General features: G+C 43.4%; 1 pseudogene; it reads right to left on the reverse strand.

Annotated features, from left to right (window-relative positions):
- Positions 1 to 1803: 1803 nt before the first annotated feature.
- Positions 1804 to 4056, reverse strand: LOC114672221 (endogenous retrovirus group K member 19 Rec protein-like; annotated as a pseudogene).
- Between the last annotated feature and the right edge of the window lie 7963 nt (positions 4057 to 12019).

Here is a 12019-nt window from a genome sequence, read left to right on the forward strand (position 1 = left end):
TTATGTCTTATAGAAGGAAAGAAATGACCATAGTGGCCTTTTTAGACCCTGGGGGAAAGGCCTCTACCCATCCAGTGAAAGTGTTTACCCAGACCAAGAGGTATTTTAGTTTCCTGACTTGGAACATGTGAGTAAAGTCAATTTGCCAGTCCTGGGCAGGGGCAAATCCCCAAGCTTGATGTGTAGGGAAGGGAGGGGGCCTGAATAATTCCTGAGGGGTAGTAGAATAGCAGATGGAACACTGAGAAGTGATTTCCTTGAGGATAGATTTCCACGATGGAAAGGAAATGAGAGATTCTAAGAGATGGGCTAGCGACTTGTAACCTATGTGGAAGAGGCTATGAAATGACGACAGAGTAGAACGGGCCTGTGAGGTTGGAAGGAGATATTTTCCTTGGTCTAAGGACCATTTGCCTTGTGTGGGAAGAGATTGATAGGTGGCAGTTTCAGTGGGGGAGTAGGTGGGAATGATTGATGAGGAGAAAAACTGGCTGTGAGGGACAGAAGTTGGAACGCTAGCTGCTTTTTTAGCTACCTTATCAGCATAAGCGTTGTCCTGAGCGATGGGATCTGATGCCTTTTGATGGCCCTTGTAGTGAATGACTCCAGCTTCCATAGGAAGTAAAGCAGCCTTGAGAAGAGTTGTTATTAAATGATGGAGGACCCTTGCATAGTGAGGAAACCTCTTTTGCCCATATAACAGCATGGGGGTGGATATGGAAGGCGTATTTAGAGCAGCAGGATATGGAAGGCATATTTAGAGTCAGTATAAATATGGATGGGTAGTACTTTTGCGAGAGTGAGGGCTCGAGTTAAGGCAATGAGTTCGACTTGCTGAGAGGTAGTGGACGGGGTCAGAAAGTATGTGCATCAGGTGTGAGGAAGAAAATAGATTTTGGAAGTTATGAGAATTGTAGAGAGTGAGTTGAGCAGTTTGTGATTTTGAGTGAAGGGGTGGCCTGCCGCTCCACACCTGTAGGTGTTTCTCATCAGGTGGGACCAGAGACTGAGAAAAGAAAGAGACACAGAGACAAAGTATAGAGAAAGAAAAGTGGGCCCAGGGGACCGGTGCTCAACATACGGAGGATGGGCACAGGGACCTGTCTCTGAGTTCCCTCAGTATTTGTTGATCATTATCTCTACCATCTTGGAGAGGGGGATGAATAGGTAATAGTGGGGAGATGATCAGCAGGAAAACATGTAAACAAAGGTCTCTGTGTCATAAATCAGTTTAAGAAAAGGTACTATGCCTTGATGTGCACTATACAAATATCTTGGTGCATTAAAGAGCAGTATTGCCGCCAGCATGTCTCACCTCCAGCCCTAAGGTGGTTTTCTCCTATCTCAGTAAATAGAACATACAATCGGGTTTTACACGGATTCCATTCCATTGCCTGGGGACGAGCAGGAGACAGATGCCTTCCTCTTATGTCAACTGCAAAGAGGCCTTCCTCTTTCACTCATCCTCCTCAGCACAGATCCTTTATGGGTGTTGGCCTCGGGGACAGTCAGGTCTTTCCCTTCCCATGAGGCCATATCTCAGGCTATCACATGGGGGGAACCTTGGACAATACCTGGCTTTCCTAGGCGGAGGTCCCTGCGACCTTCCTTCTGCAGTGTATTGTGTCCCTGGGTACTTGAGATTAGAGAATAGCAATGACTTTTAACAAGCATACTGCCTTCAAGCACTTTTTTAACAAAGCATATCCTGCATAGCCCTAAATCCATTAAACCTTGAGTCAACACAGCACATGTCTCTGCCAGCACAGTTGGAGCCAGGGTTACACATTAACAGCACCTCAAGGTAGAAGAATTTCTCTTAGTACAGAACAAAATGGAGTCTCTTATGTCACTTGTTTCTACATAGACAAAGTAACAGTCGATCTCTCTTTTCCCCACATTTCCCCCTTTTCTTTTCCACAAAACCACCATCGTCATCATGGCCCGTTCTCCATGGTGGTCGTTGTCTCTTCGGAGCTGTTGGGTACACCTGCAGACTAACAACAGACAGAACAGGCACACAAGGATTAATATGAAATTTACAATAGTAGAACTTCCGATGGTCTTAACCCAAGTGACAGGGTTAAGATTTGCGAGGCCATCAGCAACTCCTGCTATTGCCTCAGTTCCTGGTACCAAATTTAAATGGGCTTTTGATGCTTCAAAAATTTGTTCCTTTAATTTGGAAATGTCTAAAGTGAGATTATCTTCTCTTCCCTGTAGGTAGTGTCTAACCATGTCCCAGTGATGCTCAGACTCGTTATAAACTCGGGGTGTAGTACAAAAATCTGATGTATTCCAGTCACACTGTAACTAGAAACAATGTTCTAGCTCATGAACCTATCTCCCATCCAAATGATAGTTTGTCTAAGATCATTAATTTGATTTGCCTATTTTTGGTCAATACCAGATTGTGAATTCCACAATCTTGTAGAATTCTTTTGCCAATCGTTAACAAAGTTTACTGTCTGAACATAAGAGTGCAATGCAACTCCTGCCACAGTGGCCATAGCTGTGATTGCAATTAATCCCATAATCACTACAATTCAAGTAAAAATGAATCTCTTGTATCTATTTAAAATGACTTTTAATACTTCAGTCAAAATATGGACAGATGGCGAGGCCTCCCACGGTCGGTCCATGGACACAGGGATCCACATGCCTTCTCTTGCTCTCACTAGCAGAATACAGTGCTGCCAATTAAAAGTTGAATCAATGCAAGTAAACAATCTGTAATTTTCACAGGTTATAGTTCAGGAGTCTGGTGTAATAACTATATTTCCTACAACTAGCATATAAGGGGACTTTACACAACTTTGCAAAGGAACTGTTAGACTGGAATTTAGGTCGATAGTATAAAATGGCTTATGATCTCTTGTTTCTATAGTTTGATTTCCAGACCAAATTTTAATGCAGTATGAGGCCACGGTAAGCCTCCATAATTCTGGATGTTCAGGACCAGAAACAGGACTTACTATTTTTGGTCTTGGAGTAGAGATTCCTTTTTCTCCCCATTCCCAAGGGTAGAAAGATTAATTTTTTGGGCTTATGTTTGTCTATACTTTCTGTTAAGTCACTATTAACAGCTGGACTCACTTGTGCACTGGGACACGGTTGAGTTTTGTCCTGTGCAATTGTGGTAGAATTGACCTCAGGGTGCCCGATCTATAATAGTTCTGAATTCATTGTTTTGTAATGTCACCACACTATCCGCCACACATTCTTCCCAAACTACAACTACTGTGCCTTTTGATCCTTTGGGAATTTCCTTGGGGCAAGGTTTCCCCTTAGGCCTAAATTTTAATGATCTTTGATAAGAAAAGTCCTGTAAATAATTTACCTGTGGCCTGAGTGACATTCCACTTACCGTGTGATAAGTAAATCTACTGGTGGGACTGACAGTAGGTACCTCTACCAACCAATTTTGGACTGCAGGCATTAACATCCTGGTGCTCTCCCTAGGCAAATAGGAGGATAACGATACCCAGTGGAAATATTTATCATCATTGCTTCTTCCTCAGGTTTGGCAGGGCAACGATCATCTGTGGGCCAGGTACCCACACACTATTATTAACATATACTTCAATAGGATTATCCATCCATGTGACTGCCCGAATTAAGGGCGGGAAAGGCACACAGGCCCAGTAGGTATAATTCGCTGCAGATGCTCCTGCAGGCATGGGGAGACTTCCCACCGTTGATAAAATCATCAAAGCTGCAAGCAGCATGTTCTCTGGAGTTTGTGTCACCTTTGTGTTCTCTAGGCTTTTTTTTAGCTAACTGTGTCAGCTTCTTTAATTGTGCCCAAGTTGGCGGCTCCACTTTCTTGGTGGATGGCGACTTCGTCTGTTCTTCTGACATCACCATTTTGTCCATCTTGCGCGACGATGGTGCTCGATTGCAGTGTTTCCGTCTCTGTGGAGGTGCTTTTCTTTGCATCTCCGATGGGTCCATTGTAGAACTTTTAAATGTCTAGTGGGTATCCCAACAGGAAGCTGATTTTCTCCTGGTGAAACACAAGCAAAACCTCTTCCCCAGGTTATCACCTTCCCTATTTCCCATGTCTTATTTTTGTTGTCTTTCCACCAAATCAGTTTTCCTTCATATGGGCTGTTCTTTTTTCCAGCAAGACGTTGTTCTGCAGAAGTAGTAGTCTGATTTCTATAAATGTTTAAAAAATTTAAAGTGTAGAGTGCTAGATTAAGTTGCATCTGGGGAGTGGTACACTCCTTACTGTCTCCCACTTCTTTTTGTTTAACTAATTGACGTTTGAGTGTTCTATTAGTTCTTTCAACTATGGCCTGTCCTTGGGAATTATAGGGAATTCCTGTTGTATGTGTAATTTTCCACTGATTTAAGAATTTTTGGAAAGCTTTACTACAGTATCCTGGTTCATTGTCAGTTTTTTGTTTTTTTTTTTTGTTTTTTTTTGAGATGGAGTCTTGCTCTGTCGCCCAGGCTGGAGTGCAGTGGCCGGATCTCAGCTCACTGCAAGCTCCGCCCCCCGGGTTTATGCCATTCTCCTGCCTCAGCCTCCCGAGTAGCTGGGACTACAGGCGCCCGCCACCTCGCCCGGCTAGTTTTTTGTATTTTTTAGTAGAGACGGGGTTTCACCATGTTAGCCAGGATGGTCTTGATCTCCCGACCTTATGATCCGCCCGTCTCAGCCTCCCAAAGTGCTGGGATTACAGGCTTGAGCCACCATGCCCGGCCTCATTGTCAGTTTTAATGTTTTCTGGAACTCCCATTACAGTAAAATAAGATAATAAATGTTTTTTAACATGGGAAGTACCTTCTCCTGTCTGGCAGGTTGCCCATACGAAATCTGAGTAAGTATCAACTGTCGCATGGACACATGATAATCTTCCAAATGAAGGTACATGTGTGACATCCATTTGCCGTAACACATTAGGATACAGACCTCTGGGATTAACTCTTGCCTCTTGAGTGGGCAGGGGTAGGACTTGACACTGGGTGCAATGTTGTACAATATCTTTTGCCTGTTCTCATGTGACATCAAATTTGTTTTTTAATCCTGCTGCATTTATGAGTCAAAGCATGAAGTTCTTGTGCTTTTATGAATGCAGACGACACCAGTAAGTCAGTTTGTCCATTTGCTTTAGTTAGAGGCCCTGGCAAATTAGTGTGTGCTCGAATATGAGTAATATAAAATGGGAAATTTCTTTTTCTTATAGTTTGTTGTAATAAACTGAACAGCCGGTTTAACTCATCATCCATGCTATATTTAATTAGAGCTGTCTCAACATCCCTTGTAGCCTGTACTACATATGCAGAATCTGATACAATATTAACAGGTTGATTAAAATCTTGTAACACTGCAACCAACTCTGCCCTTTGGGCCGATTGATACTGAGTTTTGATGACTCGCTCTTTTGGCCCGGAGTAAGCCGCTTTTCCATTGCTGGAACCATCAGTAAACACTGTCAGAGCATTTTCTAAAGGTTTATGTCTGGTAATTTTAGGTAAAATCCAGGTAGTCAATTTTAAAAACTGGAAGATTTTTGTTTTTGCCTACTGATTATCAATAACTCCCACAAAATCAGCAAGACCAATCTGCCATGCAGCAGAATTGATAAAGGCTTGTCTAACTTGTTCCTTGTTTAAAGGAACAACTATTTTGTCTGGGTCATTTCCACACAATTTTATTATTCATAATCTTTCCTGACCAATTAATATAGCTATTTGATCCAAGTACAATGTAAAAGTCTTCATTGTACTGTGAGGAAGAAATGACCACTCCACAAGATCAGTATTTTGAACAATGATGCCTGCTGGAGAATGTGCAGTAGCAAAAATCAAAAGTTGGAGTGGGGCTAAGGGATCTATTCTATTTATTTGTGCTGACTGAATTATTTCTTCCACTAATTTAATTTCTTTTGTTGTCTCTGGGGTTAATACTCTTTTACTATTTACGTCTGGGTCTCCCCTTAAGATAGAGAACAGGCCGGGCGTGGTGGCTCACGCCTGTAATCCCAGCACTTTGGGAGGCCGAGGTGGGCGGATCACAAGGTCAGGAGATCGAGACCACGGTGAAACCCCGTCTCTACTAAAAATAGAAAAAATTAGCCGGGCGCAGGGGCGGGCGCCTGTAGTCCCAGCTACTCGGGAGGCTGAGGCAGGAGAATGGCGTGAACCCGGGAGGCGGAGCTTGCAGTGAGCCGAGATTGCGCCACTGCACTCCAGCCTGGGCGACAGAGCGAGACTCCGTCTCAAAAAAAAAAAAAAAAAAAAGATAGAGAACAAATTTGACATGGCCTAAGTAGGAATGCAGAGAGTTGCCCGAATCCAATTAATATCTCCTAGCAATTTTTGAAAGTAATTAAATGTTTTTAATGTGTCTTTTCTTATTTCTATTTTTTGTGGCTTAATTTTTCTATTTTCTATCTGCATCCCTAAATAATGAAAAGGAGTAGAGGTTTGAATCTTATCAGATGCTACTGCCAGTCTTGCGTCGGCAACCTCTGCTTGCAGAAATGTATAACAGTCAATTAATTTGTCTCTCATTTCTGCAGCACATAAAATATCATCAACATAATGAATGACATAACAGTCTGAAAACTTGTCTCTAACTAGTTGAAGAGCTTGACCTACAAAAGTCTGACAAATAGTTGGACTATGAAGCAATCCCTGAGGTAACACTTTCCACTGAAACCTGGTGGCTGATTCTTTATTATTTACGGCTGGTATAGTAAAGGCAAACTTTTCAAAATCCTGCTCTGCCAGAGGAATGGTAAAAAAGCTAATCCTTCAGATAAATTATAATTAAAGGCCAGTCTTTTAGGATCATGGTGGGAGAGGGCAACCCGGGTTGGAGAGGCCCCATGGTTTGAATTACGGCATTTACGGCTCTTAAATCAGTTAACATACGCCATCTGCTGGATTTCTTCTGAATTACAAACACAGGAGAATTCCAAGGCAAGAATGAAGGCTCGATAAGTCCCTTTTCTAACTGTTCCTTTGCTAATAAACGCAAAGCCTCCAGTTTTTGTTTTGGTAGCAGCCATTGATTTATCCATACAGGTTTTTCTGTTTTCCAAGTTAATGGAATGGGTTTAGGAGGCTCTACAGTGGCCGCCCCTAAAAAGGATGCCCTATTCCTTTTCTTTCTTGATTTCTCTCAGTCTCAATTGGGACTTTAATGCCATTTTAATTTTTCCCTAGTCTCTTTCCTCGTACATATCCCATCTGAGTCATGATATTTTGACTCGTGGGGCTGTATAATGGAGTGGGCATAATGATTTCCGCACCCCATTGTTGTAACAAATCTCGACCCCACAGATTAACAAGAACTGAAGCAATCATTGGCTGAACAGTACTTTCTTGATTATCTGGCTGTAAACAATGTAAAATCATCGTACTTTGATACACTTCGGAGGCTGTGCCTATGCCGACAAGTCCTGTGACAAACAGCCTTTTGTTTAGGCCAATTTTTTGGCCACTGATTTAAAGCAATGATAGAGATATCTGCTCCAGTGTCTGTTCACTCTTCAAACTGTTTTCCTTGAATAATGGCCTTACACACAGGTCTGCTCTGTGAGACCTGACTTGCCCAATATGCAGCCTTTCCTGTAGGATCAGTGCATCCAAACCCTCCTGTTCTTTTTATCTCACTGTTTCCAACCTTAATATAAGGCAGGAGTCATAATTGAGCAATTCTGTCTCCTGGACTGGCACTGCAAGGAATTGAGGAGCTAATAACCAATTGAATTTTGCCTTTGTAGTCTGAATCAACCACACCAGTGTGAATTTGAACTCCTTTTAGATTTAGACTCGACCTTCCTAAGATTAGTCCTACAGTCCCCTCAGGCAGTGGGCCATATACCCCTGTGGGGATTTTTTTGTGGGGACTCCCCTGGAAGCAGAGAGACTGCTTGTATAGTGCATAAATCTACTGCTGCACTGCCGCTTGTGGCGGGGAACAGTTGCTGTATTGTGGTAACTGGCGCATTCCCTGAGGCATTTGTGACAGTGGAGTTGTTGTCCCTGAAAACCCTGAGGAACAAAGGGCCGAACTGGGAATGCCCCAGTGTGTTGCAGGGCCTGACATTCCCGACAATGGTTGCCCATTTTTATCAAATTTCGAACGACATTGATTAGCCCAATGTTTTCCTTTTTTACATCTTGGACATAGGCCAGGTGGCTGTTTATCTGTTGTTGTAGTAGCTTGAGTTGTTATATTTTGTTTATTTGAGACTGGGCAATTCTTTTTTAGATGACCAATTTGACCATAATTATAACATTTTCCCTCAAATGTTCTAACTTGTCCTGCTGAAGCAACTCCCATTATTGCTTGAGCCATAAGCATAGCTTTATGCATAGCTCCTCCAATTCCATCACAGGCTTTTATGTTCTCTGAGATTACATCTGATCCTGCCGGGACCTGTCCTTTTAATGGCTTAATGGCTGATTGCCACCCAGGATTGGCATTTTTGTATGCCATCAACTCCACTGTGACCTTACAGGCATTCTCATTGGTAATTGATTTTTGAGCAGCGTTTTGGAGCCTTGCTCCAAAATCAGGGTAGGGCTCTTTAGAGCCTTGTCTTATTGTATTGAATGAGGGGCAGGTGGTTCCTGGATCTTGGCTTTTTTCCCCGGCTCTAAGGCAGATAGTTCTAACTTGCTCAATGGCCTCATTCTGCATTATTGCTTGTTGATTAGTAGTGATCCAATTTTGACCTGTTCCTAATAGCTGATCTGCAACTATGTTAACTGGAGTATTGGCAGCCCTATTTCTTCGGACCTGTTCTTGTGCCCCATCAATCCACCAAGTCTTAAATTATAAAAATTGAGAGGGTGAGAGTGATGATTTGGCCAAAATCTCCCAATGATAAGGAATGAGTCTATGTCCATGAGCAATGGAATCTAATAATGTCCTCATATAAGGGGAGTTGGCTCCATACTGTTTTACTTCCTCTTTCATATCTTTTAGCATTTTTATACAAAAAGACTCATATCCGGCCTCAGCTAGGGAAGGCGCTCCCTCTTGAGCCTCTTCTCCAGGTGGTATTGGCTCTAATATTACTGGGAATTGCCACGCCTCAATATCTCCTTGCTTTCTTGCTTTACCAATAATTTTATGTAATGCACTGCCCTGTCCACTAGGTGATGCTGTAGGACTAAGTCTCATAGTGGGCGGCTGAGGCTATAGCGCCCTGCCCCGTGGTGCTGGAAACATTCCTGGCGGTCTAGACTGATTTTCTGGGGGCCGCCGATACTGAAGTTCGGCTGGCGGCCAGTATTGATAGGCTACTGGCGGTTGGGTCTTATTTTCTACCGGCTGATATTGTGGATACTGTATTTGGATTAGCATTGCCATGACAGAGACTTTCTCTATTTGATATTCTCTTGGGGTTTGTACTTGTCTAACCTGCATTTGAGGTTGTAATGTCACAAGCATCTGAACTGCAGGAAGAGGAGTTGGCCATCGTGATTTAGACTCTGATGGCCCTGCTAATTCTGGACCTTTCTCTTCTAATTCTAATGTTTCAAGATATATCACCTCCTGTAATTGATTATAGTCAACATTTAACGTTGACTACAATTACCGGCTCTGCTACATGTAGTCAACATTTAACGTTGACTGTAATGTAGTCAACATTTAACTTTGACTACATTACCGGCTCTGCTACATATTTACAATGTGAACTTTCCATTCCTTTCTGGGATTCTATCCCTGCCTCTTCATCACAATCTATTACACAGCTTTCAGGGACATCAGAAACTGAAACGCTATCTTCTCCTGTTTGAAACCATTCTAAAACTGCTTTAATAATGGCCCAATCATTCCATACTGAAAGTGGGATGATTTTACCCTCCCTACTTGTTTGTTTTAATTCTTGGCCAATTTTTTCCCCAATATTTTAGATCTAAAGTTCCCTGTTCTGGAAACCATGGGCAGAATTGTTCTATCGTTTGAAATAGCATGATTAGATTTTTTGTAGAGACTCTAACTCCCCCTCTTCTTAAAAGAATTTTAATAGAGCTGAGAATAGAGGCATATTTACTTTCAGTTTGTCCCATTGTTACCCTACGTTCTTCTGAGCGCACAAGCTTACTGCAAGGCTGACCATAGACGTACTCAGGAATCTCTCATTGACTTATCCTCAATGATCACGCTCGAGCGTACCTTCACCCTAGAGAAAAGCACCCACGTTGGGCACCAGATGAAGGGGTGGCCTGCCCCACCACACGTATGGGCATTTCTCATCAGGTGGGACCAGAGACTGAGAAAAGAAAGAGACACAGAGACAAAGAATAGAGAAAAAAAAGTGGGCCCAGGGGACGGGCGCTCAACATATGGAGGACCTGTGCAGGGACCTGTCTCTGAGTTCCCTCAGTATTTGCTGATCATTCTCTCTACCATCTCGGAGAGGGGGAAGTGGCAGGACAATAGGGTCACAGTGCGGAGAGGATCAGCAGGAAAACATGTGAACAAAGGTCTCTGTATCACAAATAAGTTTAAGGAAAAGTGCTGTGCCTTGATGTGCACCTATACAAATATCTCAGTACATTAAAGAGCAGTATTGCCTCTAGCATGTCTCACCTCCAGCCCTAAGGTGGTTTTCTCCTATGTCAGTAAATAGAACATACACTTGGGTTTTACACCGAGACTTGCCCGGGGATGAGTAGGAGACAGATGCCTTCCTCTTATCTCAGCTGCAAAGAGGACTTCCTCTTTCACTCATCCTCCTCAGCACAGACCCTTTACGGGTGTCAGGCTAGGGGACAGTCAGGTCTTTCCCTTCCCAAGAGGCCATATCTCAGGCTACCACATGGGGAGAAACCTTGGACAATACCTGGCTTTCCTAGGCGGAGGTCCCTGCAGCCTTCCGAGGTCCCTGCAGCCTTCCCTAGTGTATTGTGTCCCTGGGTACTTGAGATTAGAGAATAGCAATGACTTTTAACAAGCATACTGCCTTCAAGCACTTTTTTAACAAAGCACATCCTGCATAGCCCTAAATCCATTAAACTTTGAGTCAACACAGCACATGTCTCTGTCGGCACAGGGTTGGAGCTAGGGTTACATATTAACAGCATCTCACTGCAGAAGAATTTCTCTTAGTACAGAACAAAATGGAGTCTCTTATGTCTACTTCTTTCTACATAGACACAGTAACAGTCTGATCTCTCTTTCTTTTTTTTTTTTTTTTTTTTTGAGACAGAGCCTTGCTCTGTCGCCCAGGCTGGAGTGCAGTGGCACGATCTCCACTCACTGAAAGCTCGTCTCCCGGGTTTACGCCATTCTGCTGCCTCAGCCTCCCGAGTAGTTGGGACTACAGGAGCCCGCCACTGTGCCTGGCTAATTTTTGTATTTTTAGTAGAGATGGGGTTTCACCGTGTTAGTCAGGATGGTTTCGATCTCCTGACCTCGTGATCCTCCTGTCTCAGCCTCCCAAAGTGCTGGGATACAGGCGTGAGCCACCGCGACCGGCCAGATCTCTCTTTCTTTTCCCCACATTGAGGGCCTCTAAAAGTATTAAGGCAGTGGCAGCCGCCATATTCAAACATGGTGGCTAGGCTAAAACGGTAAGGTCAAGTTGTTTGGATGAAAAGGCCACAGGGCACGGTCCCCGTCCTTCTGTAAGAATTTCAACCACACAGCCCTGCACTTTGGCTGTGTGTAATGAAAAAAGGGTTGGGATGAGTCAGGGAGAGCTACGGTGGGAGCAGTCTTGAAAGCTGTCTCCATTGAACGGAAAGAGGAGTGGGGAAAGGATTTAGGATCTATGGGGTCAGCTAGGTTTCCTTTTGTGAGTTTATATAATGGTTTTGTTAGGATGGCAAAACCAGGTATCCAAAGGCGAAAGTATCCAACCATGCCCAGGAAGGAAAGGAGTTGTTGTTTTGTAGAAGGGGTTGGGCTTTGAGAGATCAGTCAGACACAATAGGCAGGGAGAGCATATGTGTTTTTATGAAGAATTATGCCAAGATAGGTAATGGATGAGGAAGAAATTTGGGCTTGACTGAAGTAATGGGGGCTGTCCGCGAACCTTGC

The sequence above is a fragment of the Macaca mulatta genome, chromosome 14, assembly GCF_049350105.2.
Source record: "Macaca mulatta isolate MMU2019108-1 chromosome 14, T2T-MMU8v2.0, whole genome shotgun sequence".
Lineage (NCBI taxonomy): Eukaryota > Metazoa > Chordata > Mammalia > Primates > Cercopithecidae > Macaca > Macaca mulatta.